This window comes from Neovison vison, chromosome 10, assembly GCF_020171115.1.
Source record: "Neovison vison isolate M4711 chromosome 10, ASM_NN_V1, whole genome shotgun sequence".
NCBI lineage: Eukaryota > Metazoa > Chordata > Mammalia > Carnivora > Mustelidae > Neogale > Neogale vison.
The window spans coordinates 9,440,595-9,446,111 of record NC_058100.1 but is presented as its reverse complement, the minus strand read 5'-3'; the positions used below and the strand labels follow the sequence as shown (position 1 = coordinate 9,446,111).

Here is a 5,517-nt window from a genome sequence, read left to right as displayed (position 1 = left end):
GAGCCACACAGTGAGAAGCAGGGACTGACTTGAGGGGTAACAGGAAGTTGCTGAAAGGCAAGGAGCAAAGAGCCCCATGAGCTGATCATATACAACAAGTACACGCTGTGTATGTTGTGACTGAAACCTGGCTGACAAGGAGCTCTGAAGACCTCCCCATTCCCACAACCAGACCAAAACATGAGGACACATTCTCGTCATCAGAGATCTCACAGCAGAAAGAGAATGTCTCCACAAATAATGCCTCCCCACAGAGACATACATATGAACGTGAGCTTAGTGTGGAGTGTCTGAAAATTCAGGTCACAGAGGTGGGAGGCCAGGTCTTAAGAGGTAAGGATTCAGAGTGGGAGGACTTTGGTGGGTAGTAAGGAGCTGACCTAAACTGTTAGGAATCCAGAATATGAAAGTTTAACTGACTTCTGTTAAGATTATTGAGGGTATTTTGATATTTAGGCAAATAAATTTAAGTGAGAAAGCTGAGCTCAGGACCCTTTCTCTGAACCAAATCTTCTAGTTATGCTCATATGGTCCTGTTTCCAGGCAATCCCTCTTCACTAAGCAAAGCAAAACCAAACCATCTCTGCAGTAAGTTTCTCATGTTGGGCCTATAGATGTTCTACAAACTAAGGTCAAGCAATGAGCTCACATTTTTATTTTTATTCTTTTAAGATCTTTTATTTATTTGCCGGAGAGAGAGAAAGCACAAGCAGGGGGAGCAGCAGGCAGCGGGAGAGGGAGAAGCAAGCTCAGTGCTGAGCAAGGAGCCTGATGGGGGCTTGATCTGAAGACCCTAGGATCATGATCTGAGCTGAAGGCAGATGCTTAACTGACTGAACCACCCAGGCACCCCATGCTCACATTTTTAAAAGTATTAAGTACAGGAGAGGCCACTATGAGTGAGAATCAGTACTGAAAAAAGAATTATTAGATTTAGATACCCAGAACCCCAAAGATACGAGAATGTATTTTTGAGCTATATTTTTATGTTATGTTAAAGAAATCAAAGATACAAAGATGAACATTCAATAAGAAATTATTAGGGAGCACCTAGGTGGCTCAGTTGGCTAAGCGGCTGCCTTCAGCTCAGATTCCAGGGTCCTGGAATCAAGCCCTGCATCGGGCTCCCTGCTCAGCAGGGGGCCTGCTTCTCCATCGCCCTCTGCCTATTTGTGCTCTCTATCTCTCTAGTAAATAAATAAAATCTTGAAAGAAAGAAAGAAAGAAAGGGAGAGAGAGAAAGAAAGAAAGAAACTATCAGGAAAGAAGAAATAACTTTAGGAGAAAAAACAAAGGGAACCATTTAAAAAAATTTTTTTAATTACATAAAAAGGCATGTAGGTGGCTCAGTAAGCTAAGCATCTGACTCTGGATTTCAGCTCAGGTCATGGTCTCAAGGTTGTGGGATCAAGCCCTGTGTCAGGCTCCATGCTCAGCACAGCATCTGCTTGTACCTATCCCTCTGCTCCTCCCTGAGCTCGCACTCTCTCTAAAATAAGTAAAGAACACTTCACGAATTTGCGTGTCATCCTTGCGCAGGGGCCATGCTAATCTTCTCTGTATCGTTCCAATTTTAGTAAAAAGTAAATAAACAAATAAATTAATTAAATAAAGAAGACCTTTTTTAAAAAATAAGAAAAAATAAGAAACTATTAGGAAAGAAGAAACAACTTTAAGCGGCGGGGGGGGAGGGTGGACAAATGGAACCACTTAAAAATTTAAAAAATACATAAGGAAGATGCGGTCCATATACACTGGAGTATTATGCCTCCATCAGAAAGGACGAATACCCAACTTTTGTATCAACATGGATGGGACTGGAAGAGATTATGCTGAGTGAAATAAGTCAAGCAGAGAGAGTCAATTATCATATGGTTTCACTTATTTGTGGAGCATAACAAATAGCATGGAGGACAAGGGGCGTTAGAGAAGAGTAGGGAATTTGGGTAAACTGGAAGGGGAGGTGAACCATGAGAGACTATGGACTCTGAAAAACAATCTGAGGGGGTAGAAGTGGCGGGGGGGGTGGGAAGTTGGGGTACCAGGTGGTGGGTATTATAGAGGGCACAGCTTGCATGGAGCACTGGGTGTGGTGAAAAAATAATGAATAATGTTTTTCTGAAAATAAATAAATTGAAAAAAAAATTTAAAAATACATAAGAAAGATGCGGTCCATATACACTATGGAGTATTATGCCTCCGTCAGAAAGGATGAATACCCAACTTTTGTATCAACATGGATGGGACTGGAAGAGATTATGTTGAGCGAAATAAGTCAAGCAGAGAGAGTCAATTATCATATGGTTTCACCTATTTGTGGAGCATAACAAATAACAAGGAGGACATGGGGAGATGGAGAGGAGAAGGACAATGAGGGAAATTGGAAGGGGAGATGAACCATGAGACACTATGGACTCTGAAAAACAATCTGAGGGTTTTGAAGGGGTGGGGGGTGGGAGGTTGGGGGAGCCAGGTGGTGGGTATTATGGAGGGCACAGATTGCATGGAGCACTGGGTGTGTTTCATAAACAATGAATTCTGTTACGCTGAAAAGAAATTAATTTTTTCTAAAAAGGTCAAATAAATAAATAAATAAAATCTTTAGGGAAAAAAAGAAGAACTACATAAAGGGGAATCTGTGTGGCTCAGTCTGTTGGGTGTCTGCCTTCAGCTCAGGTCATGGTCCCAGCATCCTGGGGTTGAGCCCTGCACTGGGCTCAGCAGGGAGCCTGTTTCTCCCTCTCCCCCTGCCACTCCCTCTGTTTGTGCTCTCTCTCTGTGTTTGTCAAATAAATAAAATCTCTTTTAAAAATACATAAAATCAAAATCTCAGAAGACTGGTGAAAACAGCAGTTTAGATGCAATTTGGGAGAGAATTAGTGAAGAGGAAGATATCCAGAGAAATGCCAGAATATGGAAAAGATAAATGAAGAGGAAGAAAATATGAAAGAGGACCTTAGAGGCATTGAGAATAGAATGAGAAAGTCTAACTGGTGTGCAACTGGAATTCCTGGAGGAGAGAATGAAGGAGGGCAATATTTAAATTGATGATGCCTCCACAAATTTGAGCTAATGACAAGTATTGATCCCAAAATTCAGTAAGTAAAACATCTGAAATATGATAAATAAAAGGAACTCCACACCTAGCATAGCAGTAAAACTGCATAACACAAAAGGCAAAGACAAGATCTTGAAAGCAGCCTGGCAATGAGCTTACTTACAAGGAAGTAGTCATGAGAAAGACAACTGACTTCTCCATGGCAACAACAGAAATGAGAAACAGTGGAGTTACAACTTAAAGAAGTTGAGAAGAAATAGCAGACAATTTAAAGTATGTACCCAGGGGCACCTGGGTGGCTTAGTCAATCAAGTGTCCAACTCTTGATTTTGGCTCAGGTCATGATCTCAGAGTCGTGAGATCTAACCTCATGTAAGGTATGGAGCCAGCTTAAGATTTTCTCTCTCCCTCTGCCCCTCACTGCCCTCTCACTCACACTGTTTATCTCTGAAAAAAAAAATGCACCCAGAAAAATTATCTTTAAAGAAAGAGAATAAAAGAATAACATTTACAGAGAAACAAAAACTGGGAGAGTTTACTACTAAAAAACTAAAGAATATTCTTCAAAAAAAAAAAGAGAGAAAGAAAGAAAGAAAATAAAAGAAGGAAGAGTTAGATGCAAAAAAGAATGGAGAGCAAAGAAAACAATAGACAGACAAATTAAAAAAAATACTGTCTAAGTAAAAACAATGATTCTAATTTATAAGATTAAAAAGGTTAGAACTTTAAAAAAATGAAAAATAATAATATATAAATTGATGGGCAAGGTTAGAAATCCTTCCAGTATTTGGCAACGGGGGTCAAGATGCTATTCAGTTTGTTTTAATGATGCAAGAGGGGCAAGATTGGAAGAGGGGAGACGTGGGAAGAGGTCGCTGCAGAGGTCCAGAAGAGAAATAAGGGTTTTCTGGACTAAGATATGACACTGAAGATGAAAGGAAACAGTTTCAAGATATATTTTTTTAAAAAAAAAGGAGAGGGAGAACCCAAGGATAACTTGTAGGTTTTGCACTGAGTCACTGCGTGGATGGTGACACTGAGTGAGATGGAGAACCTGGGGTCAGCAGGGTAGGTGAGGGAGAGGAAGTCAAGTGTCCCCCTCAAACATGATTTTTTTTAAGATTTATTTATTTATTATTTGACAGACAGAAATCACAAGGAGGCAGAGAGGCAGGCAGAGAGAGAAGAGAAAGCAGGCTCTCCGCCGAGCAGAGAGCCCGATGTGGGACTCGATCCCAGGACCCTGGGATCATGACCTGAGCCGAAGGCAGAGGCTTTAACCCACTGAGCCACCCAGGCGTCCCCCCCTCAAACATGATTAAAGAAATCTGTGACATGGGGGCACCTGGGTGGCTCAGTGGGTTGGGCGTCTGCTTCGGCTCAGGTCATGGTCTCAGGGTCCTGGGATCGAGTCCCGCATTGGGTTCTCTGCTCAGCAGGGAGTCTGCTTCCCACCCCCCACCCGCCGCTCTCTGCCTGGCTCTCTGCCTGCTTGTGATCTCTCTCTCTGTGTCAAATGAATAAATAAAATCTTCTTTTAAAAAAAAAAAAGAAATCTGTGAGATGATTGAGAAAGTGGGTAATGGGCAATTCTGTAGTTTTAAGCAGAATTCTGAGCTGGGGAGTCCAATTGGTCATTGTCAGCATAGAGATGTCTTTTTATTTTTATTTTTACTTTTTTTGAGAGGGTGAAAGAGTGCATAAGCAGGGGAGGGGGCAGAAGGAGAGGGGGAGAGAGAGAATCTAAAGCAGGCTCCATGCTCATTGTGGAGCCCAACATGAGGCCCAGTCTCACAACCATGAGATCATGACCTGAGCCGAAATCAAGAGTCGGACTCTTAACCAACTGAGCCTCCCAGGTGCCCCAAGATGTCTTTTTAAATATATGGAACTGGACAAAATTATTTAGAGAAAGAATTTAGAGAGAGACTGGGAAATGACCCAAGGCAAGTCCTAAAGTTCACTGGCATCTAGAGGTCAGGTAGAGCAGAAAGAGCCAGAAAATAGGCAGGTGGGGAACAAGTATGGGAAGAGGAAAAGGGAAGAGAGTGGATGACGGCACCTGTTTTATCAATACGGCATAAGGCTCCATGATCACCTGGGGTGAGGAGGAAGAAGCTACAAGTAGTAGGGGGGAAAGGTTCACTTCTATATCTCAGCCCTCCATTTACCCTCTTTGTGGTAGTTATAACAATCTCCAAGAATTTTGTTTATTTTGGCATTTACTCCCTTGTTATCTGCCTCCTCTACTAAAACAGAAGCTCCCAGAAGGGCAGGAACCATTTCTGGTTTTGTCCAGTCAGGCCCAATGCCTAGGAGAGTGCCCAGCACACAGTACATCCTGGAATATTAGCTGAGAGCTGAGTGAATAAACGTATTTGTGTATCCATGCTCAGTGATTGCTGGAGAATAAAACACTGCCTCATGGGGGCTGTCGTTCTGCTGAGCCCTAAACCACA

General features: G+C 42.2%; 1 non-coding gene across 1 annotated transcript; it reads right to left on the bottom strand.

Moving 5' to 3' along the window:
• Positions 1-1,494: 1,494 nt before the first annotated feature.
• On the bottom strand, positions 1,495-1,605 carry LOC122918909. Its single transcript, XR_006386696.1, has one exon. It is a non-coding gene; the product is annotated as a U6 spliceosomal RNA (small nuclear RNA).
• Between the last annotated feature and the right edge of the window lie 3,912 nt (positions 1,606-5,517).